Source organism: Pelodiscus sinensis, chromosome 1 (assembly GCF_052426305.1).
Source record: "Pelodiscus sinensis isolate ZL-2025 chromosome 1, ASM5242630v1, whole genome shotgun sequence".
NCBI lineage: Eukaryota > Metazoa > Chordata > Testudines > Trionychidae > Pelodiscus > Pelodiscus sinensis.
This window is the reverse complement of record NC_143052.1, coordinates 39,021,144-39,034,161: the sequence shown is the minus strand read 5'-3', so window position 1 is coordinate 39,034,161 and position 13,018 is coordinate 39,021,144. Positions and strand designations below refer to the sequence as shown.

Sequence of the window (13,018 nt, the reverse complement as noted above, 5' to 3'; positions counted from 1 at the left end):
AGTAGATTTTGTGTGCACCAGACTCATGATGGGATGGCAGAGGGGCTAGAGCACTAGCACGGGCTCCCTAATGCTAGGGAGGGCATCCTGAGCCTCACGGGCCAGATCCAGGCAAGCCAGGGGTTGCATCCGGCCCCGGGGCCTGAGGTTCCCCATCCCTGATCTAAATGGTCCAACCCTTCTGGTGACCCATGTGGAGGGTCAGTATGCTTCCACATAAATATATTGGATTTTTTTCAATTTGCTTTTTAAAAAGCCACCCATGAAAAAAAAAGAGAGAGAGACATTAAAAACATGAAGGCTGTGAAGTAGGGATGTAAGCAGTAGTCGAGTCACTACTCAACAAGTTGCTTCCCCCACCCCCGCTGCCTCAATCAGAAGCAGCAAGGGGGGGGGAGGGAGGGAGGGAGGGAGGGAGGAACAGGCGCCAGTTTAAAAGCTGGGTTCTCCCAGCACCATCTCCACAGGGGGGACAGGAGATGGAGAGGCACAGCGGGGGATTGGACATGAGCCAGGACTCAGCTGTCCCAGCTGGTGCCTGGTCCCAGAAGCTGCTGCCTCTGCTTTTGAAATGTAGCAAGAAGCACCAGGTTCTTAGTACATTTCAAGACCCCTCTCGCCCTGGGTTCCCTGCTGCACTTCTGCCTTTGAAATGTAGTAAGAGCTGGGGGCATCTTTCTACATCACAAAGGCAGAGGCGCAGCAGTCGGAACCCAGTGCAAGCGGGAACTGCTTCAGTCCCCGCTGCACCTCAGCCTTTGAAATGTAGCAAGAATTGTGGGTGGCTCTTGCTACATTTACAAGGCAGACGTACAGCGTGGATAGCAAGTGCACCCCTCCCCTCTGATGGACTAACTGAGTGGTCGATGGAAATTCTATCTACTACTGTACTCAGCTGATTAATCGAAATCTAACATCCCTGCTGGAAAGCACAGCCCTCAGAAACTGGGACATGCCAGGATAAAGGTTGCTGGTACAACCTTAATTCAGCCCCCTCATTCATAGAATCACAGGGTTAGAAGGAACTGCAAGGATCACATAGTATAACTTCAGTCAATATGAATGATTTAGACAGACAAATCCTACAAGGCAGCTGGCTATCCAGCCTTATTTTGAAAATCTCCAGTGAAGAAGCTTCCACAACCTCCTGAGACCTTTTGTTCCAATGTCCTCCTATTTGTATAGTTAGGAAGTTTTGCCTGAGATTTAATCAAAATCGACATGCTACCATTTGAACTCACTGACTTGTTTCCTGCCTTCTGTGGCAAGAGAACACAACTTTTCTCCATCTTTTTAAGGCAGTCTTTCAAGTATCTAAAGACCACTATCATTTCCCACCGTAATCTCCTCTTTTCCAAACTAAACATTTCCAGTTCCTTCAGCCTTCACTCAAATGGCTTGCATTCCATCCCTCTGACCATCTTTGTCACTTGCCTCCAGAACCTTGCCAGTTATTCTAAACCTTTTCTATACACACAGGCTGTGTCTACATTGGCATGATCTTGCACAGATACTCTTAAACGAAAGAGTTCTTGCGTTAAAGTATTTGCGCAAGAGAGCATCTACACTGGCATGTGCCCTTGCGCAAGAGATGTGCTTTTGTGCAAGAGCATCCGTGCCAATGTAGACGCTTTCTTGCGGAAGAAGTTCATGTTGCCTGTCTACACTGGCCTCTTGTGCAAGAACAGTTGTGCAAGAGGGCTTATTCCTGAACGGGAGCATCATAGTTCTTGCGCAAGAAGCACTGATTTCACACATTAGAACGTCCGTGTTCTTGCGCAAGAACACCCCGCCAGTGTAGACAGGCACAATGTTTTGGCGCGATCTTGCACAAAAGCGTCCGCTATGGCGCAAGATCGCATCAATGTAGACACAGCCAAAGGTTATTCTAAACCTTTTCTATACACCTTAGCTACATCTAGACTGGCATGATTTTCTGCAAATGCTTTTAACGGAAAAGTTTTTCCGCTAAAAGCATTTGCGAAAAAGAGCGTCTAGATTGGCACGGACGCTTTTCCGCAAAAGCACTTTTTGCGGAAAAGCGTCCATGCCAATCTAGACGCAGTTTTGCGCAGAAAGCCCCGATCACCATTTTCGCCATCGGGGCTTTTTTGCGCAAAACAGTTTTTAGCTGTCTGCACTGGCCCTCTTCCGGAAAAGTTTTTGCGCAAAAGGGCTTTTGCCCAAACGGGAATGTCAAAGCATTTGCGCAAGCACTGATTTCGGACAGTAGAACGTCAGTGCTTTTGCGCAAAATCAAGCGGCCAGTGTAGACAACGGGCAAGTTTTTCCGCAAAAACTTGCCAGTCTAGACGCAGCCCTTTTCTATACACCAAAACTACACACCGTACTCTAGGTGAAGCCTAAGCAGCACTGAACAGTGGTACTATCACTTCCTATGACTAAGGCTAGGCCTCTGTTAATGCAACCTAAAATTACATTTGCCTTTGTTGCAACAGCACCACATTGCTGACTCATGTTGAGGTTGTGATCCACCACAGCTCCCAGATCCTTCTCAGCAGTGCTGCTGCCAACTCATCCTCTCCCATTTGTGTAATTAATGACCATCATACTGCACCAAAAAAACCAAAACAAAAAACAAAAAAAAAGTTTTTCCACAGCACCCCTGTGTAAACCAATGGGACAATTCATTAGAAAGTGTCTTGGAAAAGACTCTCAGCAGCCAGATTTCAGTGCTTTTAATGCAGGGCTCAAATTTTATTTCTCCAAAACGGAAAAGTTTAACAACTTTAACTTAAGTTCTAGATACAAAACTTTGCCCTGTCCTAGAGTCTTCTATAGCAGCCCAACTACTTCAGGCAGGTCTCACTCCTCTGGCCTTCTGCTTCAGTTTTAAAACTGGTTTCCAACCTTCTTGGCCTGCTCCCTGTAACAGGACCAGCACCAGGCCATCTGGCAATTAAGGAGGGCCTCTCTACTTCCCTTTTCATATCTAGCCCTTGCCCTGATCTCAGATTGCCCTTTATATCTCAGCAGCCAGACTCAGAGTCACAATCTTTTACCATGTGATCACAGGACGTATTCCCTTCAACTAGAAAGGTAGGTGGACATGGCACAGGATGCATCTGAGCTTTGATCCCCTTACCAGGTGAGCTCACCTATGACAACTGTCTCGTACAGTGGCAGTACCCAGAACAGAGTATGCTCTGGGGATGAATTAGGGCTCTGTTGTGGAGGAGACTGTTGTCTGTAGGACTCCTGCCTCATTCATTGAAAACTTTGGAAAGTATGCAGTAAGATAGCCAGAGCAATGCAGGAACTGAAAGGTTGGTCTCATGGTCAAGGCAGCTAGATGCCACCCTGCAGAATGGATTGTACACCTGCCTCTGCAACAGAGTTCTAGTGTGATGCTGAATAAGTCACTTAGTGACACCTGGGAAAAGTTCGGCTAAGTGTTCCTCATTTTCTTGGATTCACATCTCAACACCTCAGGGATCTGATTTACGGAAGTGCTGAGGGATCACATCTGCGACTGAAGTCAATGGGAGCCACACACAGAACAATAAAGTGCTACAAAACATTACATTCTCTGAAAACTCAGATCTCTGAACCATACGTTTCCAGAAATGTCCAACCTGCCCAAAATAAAATAAATAAAGGATAAAGCAAGAAAGCAGATTTCCTCAAAGCAAAGGTTGGCATTTTATCACACCAGGCCTTGTATTCTCCACCGGCTTTGCAAACGGTGGGTACTTTAAGGCCACTTCAGGAAAGCATCCAGCATGTTTAGCCAATGTACAATATACACCACCACCTAAACCAGGGGTGGGAAAGAGGTGGCTAGCGGACCAGATCTGGCCCACCAAGCTGCTGGATAGGGCCACCTCACCAGGACACTGACTGCAGAGCAGCTGCAGCCACTTTAAACAGCAGGCTGCTAATTGCTATGCAATCTGAGCAAGGAGGAGAAAGCTTCACATGCAGTCCCCACTCCCTAGCAAAATCCCTCAGCTCCCATTAGCCAGTTTCCAGCCAATAGGAGCTAAGAAATTTTGCTGACAGCAGGGGCAGCAAATGAAGTCTTCTCTCTCCCCCCCTTCCCTCCCTCCAGAGCAGAGCCAGGTAGAGCAGCCTGCCCAGCACACAGGTAGGAAGCTGGTCTCAGGTTCCTGCAGAGCGGTTGGCTGGGAACCACCTAGGTAAGCATCTCCCAGCCACAGCCTGCCTCTGGCACCCCACCCCCTTTCCATCCCAGGCCACCCCCCAAACCCTCTGTATCCCCTCTCCCCACCTCCTCCAGGTCACAATTCTCTCCCAGACCCTGCACCCCCTCCTACATCCCTCCCCCAGGCCAGAATCCTTGCTTGCACCCATACCCCCTCCCTGACTCCATTCCCCTGCCCCATATCACTATCCAAACCCTCTGCCCCCTTTTTCCCCCAGATCACAACTCCCTCCCCAACCCTGCACCCCATCTACATCCCTCCCAGACCCTGCACCCCATCTACATACCTCCTCCAGGCCACAATCCTCTCCTGTACCCATAATCCCTCTTGGACCCTGCACCCAAACCCCTGCCCCAGATCATAACCTCTTCCTTCATCCAAACGCCCTCTCAGACCCCACACTCCCTCCTGCACCCCTGTCATCTGTCCCAAGCTCCCTTTTACACCCCACCCATTGTCCCAGACCCTGCACTTCCTCCACAGAAGTAAAGCCTTTGACCATTTACCACAATCTTGGAGTGGCCCCCCTTAAAAATTATTGTCCACCCAGGAGCTAAACCATGGACATTGAGGGGACAATAATGGTAGAGAAAAAGGAATCAGCGAGAGTAGGAGTGTCAGAATGCTTGTTTCCTTGGGTGGAATCTATTAGTAAACTATTGGTTGCAGGTTAGTTTATTTTTCCTAGCATGTGGTGTTTTAGTTGACCACACTGTTTCAGTTCTTGTTGTATAATTAGGTATCTGAAACTGTCCCTGATCTATTATTCTCCACAGTGCAAACAGAGGATAAATACACTGTTACCAGACACATGCATGTGGGGTTCAGATAGGACTTTAACTGAAAGACACTAAAAGCAAGTTAAGTATAAGTAAAGCCTTTAATACTAAGAGTTTAAACCTCAGCCATGGCAGCGCTGCCACGGTAGTGCTTTAACTGGAAAGTGTGGCATCTTGTTAGCCATACAGTCTTTGTCATGCTGATGTGCCAATATGCCCCAGCCCTGCTGTTTTGGGATCACTGTTAGGGAAGAGGGAACATGAGAACAACCATACAGGGTCAGACCAGGTCCATCTAGCCTCGTATTCTGACTTCCAACAGTGGCGAGCGTCAGGTGCTTCAGAGGGAAGACAGTCAGCCTTGATGCACATTCAGTCCCTGGCCTCTCTGTCCAGATTGCTGGGGATGCCAGTTAGCACAAACTGCAAAATGGATGGTCATCTTATAGACACTAGACAGAGACCACTAAAGTTCTACACCTAGATCACAGAGTAGCTGTGACTTGTAACAATGATCATTACTGACCAAGCTTGGATTCAAAATAGCAACCACGTACGAAAGGCTCTTTCCTCTATTAACAACCACTAAGCCATCTAGCCCCATGACACTCCAAAAACTCTTGGAGAGAACACAATCGGTTTTCCATGAAAAAAAGTGTATTTTAAAATCTCACTAAAGTCTACATAGATTTTAATGTATGACGCTCCTTTTGTTTACTAAAACCCTAATTTTATCAGAGGGGGCTTAATTGAGTTTGTCTGGTACAGTCTGCTCATGATGACCCCACATAATTTGCAGGAAAAGTATGTGCCATCCCACTCTAACAAGTGGTCAGTAGGATAAGCACCTATTATCATGCTACTCGCTAACTAACGAACTCCTTTTTCAGAAGTGAAAAAGGCAAACCTGTGTTTTGGAGCTGAAGATACAGATTTCTGCCCATTACATTTATCACTCATCAGTTACTCCCTTTTGTGTACCTATGATTCCTTCCCCCATCTAAAAATTTACCCAGTATGAAAGTTTAGCCAACCAACGGGTATATTCCTCTGTCTCCTTCTATTTTAATCACACAAAACATCATAAGGGTATTAAGCATTTAAGTTGTATCAGCCTTAAATCCTTATCAGTAAAATCTTACAATATTTACAGACAACTTATCTTCATTTTCATGTAGTGTCTCTTTTCCATTTACCTACTGCAAATAGCCAGCATGACGCATCAACTGAAATCTGTTGCCCAATGATGCAACAGACACAAATTCAGGAATTGGAACTGGTTTCAAAACCCATCACCAAGGTGACCTATTCTACATCTTACACACATTTTCTCAGCACCACCCACACCTATCTCTGACCACAGTTGGTTGCAGATTGTGGTTCTGCCTTCTTGTATGTCAGGGATTACTTAAAATATTTCAGCAGTTAATGTTAGACTGACTATGGAAAATCCACATCCTTGAGCAATGTAGTTATACTGGATTAATCCCTGATATAGACAATGCTACATTGACAGGAAGGCTTCTACTGTCAACATAGCTACTACCTTTTTGAGGAGTATCACACTGATGGGAGAAGCTCACCCACTGGTGTAGGTAGCATCTGTACTAAGCACAGCATCTGTGCTGCTGCAACACTTTAAGCATAGGCAAACCCTAAACTCCAACACAGCTGACTCAACTGCTATTCACCACCCACATTTGGACACCTGGAGCGAGAGCCAACATTCACTTGCCCACTTTGGAAGTACGAAAATACAATCCAGAGCGGTTTAACATAGGGCAGGACACCGCATGTTACTGTCAAGGAAAAAATCCTGTGCTGCTCTATAGGGCGAGGCAACAAGAAAACACAGCAAGACATTCCCATCTCCAAGTTTTAAGGTTCTATAAAGCTGCAGTTAGCCATTTCCTGTTGTGACAGATAATGAGACAGCAGGCTACCCCGGGCCTTTCAGTGTTTTTTACATTCATTAGGGTCACCACCATGTATACTTGTATTATAATGTGCAAAAACCAGGAACTGAGACTAATTCTCCAGTCCACCCTGCAGAATTAGAAGACACAGGTTGCCAGATTTGAAAAGAGGAGACCAAGAGGCAGAAGTTGTACAGTTCAAATCTGGTCATCTGTTGAAGAATCAGATTCTCACTAAGCATCTGCCTAAATCCATGGTAAAGACATGACTTTACCAAGAAGAACCTCTTAACTGGTGCTATGATTCTAGACTTGTCACACTCCAGATTCACGCCATGACGTAGGACTGAAACTGCTTTAGTGGCTCTGATGGATGATCTCCTTCTGTCAGTGGATACAGGAAAGGCATTTATCATCCTCCTCCTGGACCACTGCAGTAGACACGTCAGTGTATAGTTGTGTAAATGATTAACCAATAAACCTGGCTTATCAATAATTCCTAACAACTACATGCACTCCCTCCGCCCGCTGCCTCTGTATCAGAGGTACCAAGGGGCGAGAGGAGGTGGGAGCTGGTACAGTGGGAAGCAGGCTTTCAAGCCAGCTCCCCACACATCACCTCCTGCGGAGCTGCCTCCCCCACCCCTTGCCATCTCCCATAGGGAAAGGGAGAACAGGCAGGAGCTGGTACTCAAGGGGAGCTGGCTTTAAAGTCTGCTCCCCATGATAACCAGCTTCACAGAGCCACCTCCACCTCCCCCATTCTGCCTCTATATCAGAGACAACAACAGAGGGAGAGAGGGAAGGTGGGATGCCTGCGCAGTCCCTGTCCACTGGGAGTTCATGCCCCCTGTGGAAAGGGGCTGCTCTGTGGGATGGCAGAACAGTCTCTGTCCACGAGAAGCTCTCTCACCCCCATGGATAGGAGCTACTGCCCTGGGGTAGCCTCTGTACGCGGTGGGCCTGAGCTCGCTGCAAATAGAGGCTGCTCAGTGGGATCTTGGAGCCGCTTCTGTCCGCAGGGAACTCAGGCTCCCTATGGGCTGGGGCTGCTGCTGGAGAGCCGATTTTTAAGCCAGCTCCCACCTGGCACCCTGTGCTGCTGCATGAGGTGGCAGGGGGCATACGGCTATCAAATATTCATGTAACCACAAAAACTTGGTGCAGTTGCACAATTATTAAATTACACTGATATCCATAAAGCTCTCTTTCCTACAAGTCTGCCCACCTGCTTTAATATTATTGCTCAGGAAAGAACACAGACATTTGATGCATAGGACAGTCTACATTAGAGGTGTAAATGGCTAATCAGTAAGCTTACCGGTTTCAGTTAACCAGTAGGGGCTGGAGCAGCTCCCTACCCGCCCCACAAACAAATCACAATTACAACGCAAAACTTAGAAAAGTCAAATTGTTGGAATAAGGTAGAGTCTGCTTAATCCACAAACAGCAAATGGACAAGACAGCAAATTCTCTAGCCATATCTTTACATTTTTTACTAATAAACTGACTATATAATTAAGTTAAAATATCTAGAGATAATGCTTTGTAAGTATATTTTCCCTATGTGTAAGTTTGTTTGTTGAAAATGCAGGACTGAAAATCCTAGAAGGTAATTTCCTCTATTTTGTGTGAGCGTATGTGTGTTTGTTTTGTTATTTTAGGTTCATTAAAAGAATCTGAATCCATCTTATTTACTCAAAAGCCCACTGCAAACTGAAAATTCTCCATGCATATAATTAATTTGATATTTATTGGGGAAACTATTGTCTAATGTCTTATATGTACAGGTACGGTGTTGCTTTTGCAAAACGTAATCTTTTGGGCGTTTTTCCCCCTAAAAACAACAGTTAGCAGTGGCCAAACTGTTTTCTTCTTCAATGAATACAAAATGAAAATCTCTCAGAACAGGTAAATCATTATACAACAAAACACACACACATCCCTAAGCCACTTTTGCTGGAAATTAGTTAAAAATAAATACTCCAAGCCTGCAAACACTAACACACAGGAGTAGTTCACTGGAATTACTCATGTGAGTAAAGTTAGATATGTGCTGAAATGCTGGCAGGTTTGGAGCCAAAAATGTATTACCAAGGTCTGTGTAAACCACAGTTACTACTTTCAGAGCTTAATTCATGATCTTTATTTTACAGGAATTTACAGTAAATATGTCACAATATGAAAGGCTGATGATGATTCAGGAGACAAAAAGATGGGAGTTTTGATTTTTGTTTTAGCTAAGACTAAAGTAAAACAAAACAAAAATCACAGAAGTATTCAAGCTCTTAGCATTTTTTGTTTTCAAATCACCACATAACCACCAAGACGCTGATCCTGCCATACAGTACTGCCTGTTAACACAAACTCATGCACTAGGATGAAGATCTACTGAAACCAAGGGGAATGTATACAAGGATTTGTGCAATCACATGCAGCACCACTGTCTTAATGAGTTTTCACTTTAAATTGGGTTTATGCCCTTTCTTGCTCTAGGAATTATGCTGAGGAAGTTCACAGACCAATGGCCTGTGTTGTACAGGCAATCAGACTAGATGACAACAGTGGTCCCTTCTGGTTTTGGACACTACAAATCTAGGATATACAAAACAAGCCTTTTTAAATGCTTCATGTTGGTTTGATTCTGAATACAGCTCAGGAGACAGGTAGAAGAGGAATTGGCTTTTTCCCCTCTCCTTTATATATGTTGCTTTTAATGCTTAAAGTCCCACTCTGAACTAAAGATTATTATCTCCATTTTAGAAAAAGAGGGAACTTAAGCAAAAATAGTTTAAAGCAACTTCCACCAGGCCATCTAGCAAGGCAGTGGCATATCCTGGACTAGAGTTACTACCTCCTAGAACCGTGGTCACCAACCCGTCGATTGCGATCAACTGGTCGATCACGAGGCGTTCAGGCACCTCCACCCCCCATTTTCCCCCTACCCTCGAGAAGCCCCACTACCTTCCTCTAGGACATGGACGGAAGTCCTGTCTGAAGCCCATATCCCTTCCAGGGGTTCCGGAAGTACGCGGGCTGCTCCCCTCCCACAGCTCTGTTGCATGCTAGGGGAGGGGAGTGTTGGCCCTGGAGGAGAAGTGTGGCTGCTTCCCTGCACCACCAGCACCGGAGGAGTGAGTCAAGCTCAGGGGTTTCCCTGCGCCACAGGAGGGGAGGAGGTTGGCTGGGCCGTGCCATGGTAGGGTGGTTTGGCCCCGGGGCAGGTGCCCGCAGGGGTTTGGCCCTGCCGCGGGGGGGGGGGGGGTTGGCCCCAGGGCAGGCACATGCGGGGTTTCCCTGCGCCACAGGGGGACGGAGGGAGTTGGGCCTGGACAAGGCATGTGCTGGCTTCCCTCGCGGGGAGGAGGGAATCCTGGGAGGAGGCAGATGCAAGGGACTCTTTGCTGCCACTGGCACCCCAAGCCCTGTCTGCACTCCCTGCTCCCCAGACCCACTCCCCTGTCCCAAGCCACAGAACTCTGTCCCCACTCCCGTTCCCAGCTACAGAACTCTGTCCCCATTCCCTGAACTCTGTCCCCACTGGCACTCTGTCCTCTGCTGCATAACCCTGTCCTCTGCCCTCCCAGCACCCTGTTCCCTCTCCCCTGCCCCCAGCCACAGAACTCTGTCCCCACTCCCGTTCCCAGCTACAGAACTCTGTCCCCATTCCCTGAACTCTGTCCCCACTGGCACTCTGTCCTCTGCTGCATAACCCTGTCCTCTGCCCTCCCAGCACCCTGTTCCCTCTCCCCTGCCCCCAGCCACAGAACTCTGTCCCCACAAAATGTATAATTATAAATGCTTCATTTTAGATTTAAATAGCATGAATAAAAAACAGACCATTTATTTCATAACTATAAACACGTGATTTTAATTTTATATATCGCATAATTTAAAAATAAACTGTTTACCAGAGGGGGTAAGTAAGGGCTGCGGATAGCAAGTGATGGACAGGAAGAGAATAGCGAGGGCGGGGCTTCAAGGAAGGGGGGGGGGGGGCAGTAGATCTTCACCTGTTCTGAGATTTAAAAAGTGATCTTGGGTGTAAAAAGGTTGGAGACCACTGCCCTAGAACATGTTACTTCACCAAGATTTACTATCAACAAAGCAAAGTGACAGCCATTCTGTCTGATTATTCACACTCATCGGTAAGAGCACCTTCATCACATTTGATGTCCTCACATATAACTTAAGACTTACAGCTTATTTTAACCCAAATATTGATTTTCAGTTATTTTCTCCACTACATAATGAGATGGGGAAGTCTGATTTTCTTTTGAAGTCTGTTAAAAACCTAACTCTCTCCACAAAGCTCCAGAATTTTGCTGACTAAGAAAATGATGCCAAGCAATTTTGCTTGTGGAGGGATTTCTCCCCTGGAAAGATTTCTCCCACTGCTCATACATGTAAACAGTACATTGCACAAAACTTTCTAGTAATTATAGTGCCTAGTTATCTGAGCCACCCCCACTACCTGGAAAAGGAATGATGCAGTTGATAGAGGGCTGAGCAGGAAGCGATTAGAAGACTCTTTTACTTTAGACACGTACTTTGTGACACACACTTTAAATAGCGGGGTATGGTCAGTTTCTGTCTTGTGACAAGGCCCCAGGAAAGATTACAAAAGTCTCAGGGTATTTTCTCAGTCCCCCACCCCCATATGCTACCAACTTCCTGATCAAAGAACTCTGCAACTAAGGCATTGTCTGAACTCTTCCTTCAGACGCACTCCCTGTGCCCAAAGAAGTAGCCCACTTCAGGGAGAGAATCACCAAGGGAGGCAACATTTTGGAGTGAAACCTGTTTAGCAGAGGTATCCTGGGGTGGCGTGGAGGGGCGGGGGGAAGCAAAGGCGGATATCCTGGCTCTCCCCTCCTGGCAAAATCTCTGCCAAGAGCCTGGAATAGGGGGAAGCGGGAGGAACAAATGTGACATCCCCCCACCCCCTCCGGATCCGAGGACACATTGTAGCAGACAGGCACAGCGTAGCTGCTGCACGGACCTCGCGGTCCAACCTGCCCGAGCCCGCTGCAACATGGCAACAGCGTGCAGCAGCCGCCGCCGCGGAGCCGTCCGGGCAGCCGCCTCGGTGCATTCAGCCCGGACGAGCAGGAATGGAGAATTGAGCCCCCACCCCCCCCCCCGGCTGACTTACTTGGTGGGCGCCGCTGGAGCGTGAGCGCCCCGGGTGGGGGGAGGGCTCTGGCGCCGCCGCGGGGGGGAGGAGAAGCCAACGCGAGCGGAGCCCTGCTGCTCCTCGGGGCACGTTAGCCGCCGGACAACATGTTGTATTAGTCATTCATATGGGGCGGGGGGAGGAGGAGGAGAGAAACGGGTCGCTCCGCACCCTGGGAGCTGTAGTTCCTGGCGGTCTGCGGCCCGCGCTGCGCCGTACAGGGGGCGGGGAGTGATAAACTACAGCTCCCAGGGTGCACCGCCAGCGCATGTGCCATGCGGCGTGCGGCTCCTTTCCCCTCTGCCCTGCCTGGGACCCGCGGCGGGTGCCGGGTGCCGCCCGGTCCTTGCGCACTGTGCGGCTGCCTGCTGGCAGAGAGGCGGCGGGGCTGGGTGTGAGAGGGGGCCGACTCACTGGGCCCTTGGGAAGTCGCCGGGGCTCTGCGGAGCTCGCCTCTCTCCCTAGCCTGTTGGTGCAGGTGCTGCTGCCGCCGTCCCGCCGCTGCCGTGCCTTCCTGGAGTTAAAGCGAGGGGTTAAAAGTGCCACCTTCCGTCTTCCCCGAGAAAAGATCTGCCGAGGTCTCCGGGTGGTTTTCTGGCATCTAAAGACTTGCTGGACATATTCAATCACCTGCTTAGACGGAAGCCCTCTGCTTGGGACTGTATTTCTTCATGCACAAGGAAGGGAAAGTTTAGATATAAGCCTGAAGCTTAGGCTGACCACGTGTGTCCCGTTTCGGACAGGACAGTCCCTTTTTAAAACCCTGTCCTGACTTTTTTTTGGCAAGATTGGGAGTTTGTCCCATTTGCACTTATCAGTTGGCAGGAGCAAACGGGACAAAAAGTGTGGGGTTCAGAGGAATTTATAGGGGGAAAGCCAGGCACAGGCAGGGCTCGAGGGTGAGCAGTCTCTGAGGGAGCAGGGGAGCAAGCAGGGCACAGGCAAGCCATAATGCCACCC

At 48.1% G+C, this 13,018-nt stretch overlaps 1 protein-coding gene across 1 annotated transcript in view; it reads right to left on the bottom strand.

The window, feature by feature from the left end:
- TRABD (TraB domain containing) overlaps window positions 1-12,491 on the bottom strand; it is a 55,725-nt gene extending 43,234 nt beyond the window's left edge. Inside the window, exon 1 of the mRNA XM_075928124.2 lies at window positions 12,473-12,491. The gene's annotated coding sequence lies outside the window, so the exon portion shown is untranslated. The remainder of the gene's footprint in view (window positions 1-12,472) is intronic.
- Between the last annotated feature and the right edge of the window lie 527 nt (window positions 12,492-13,018).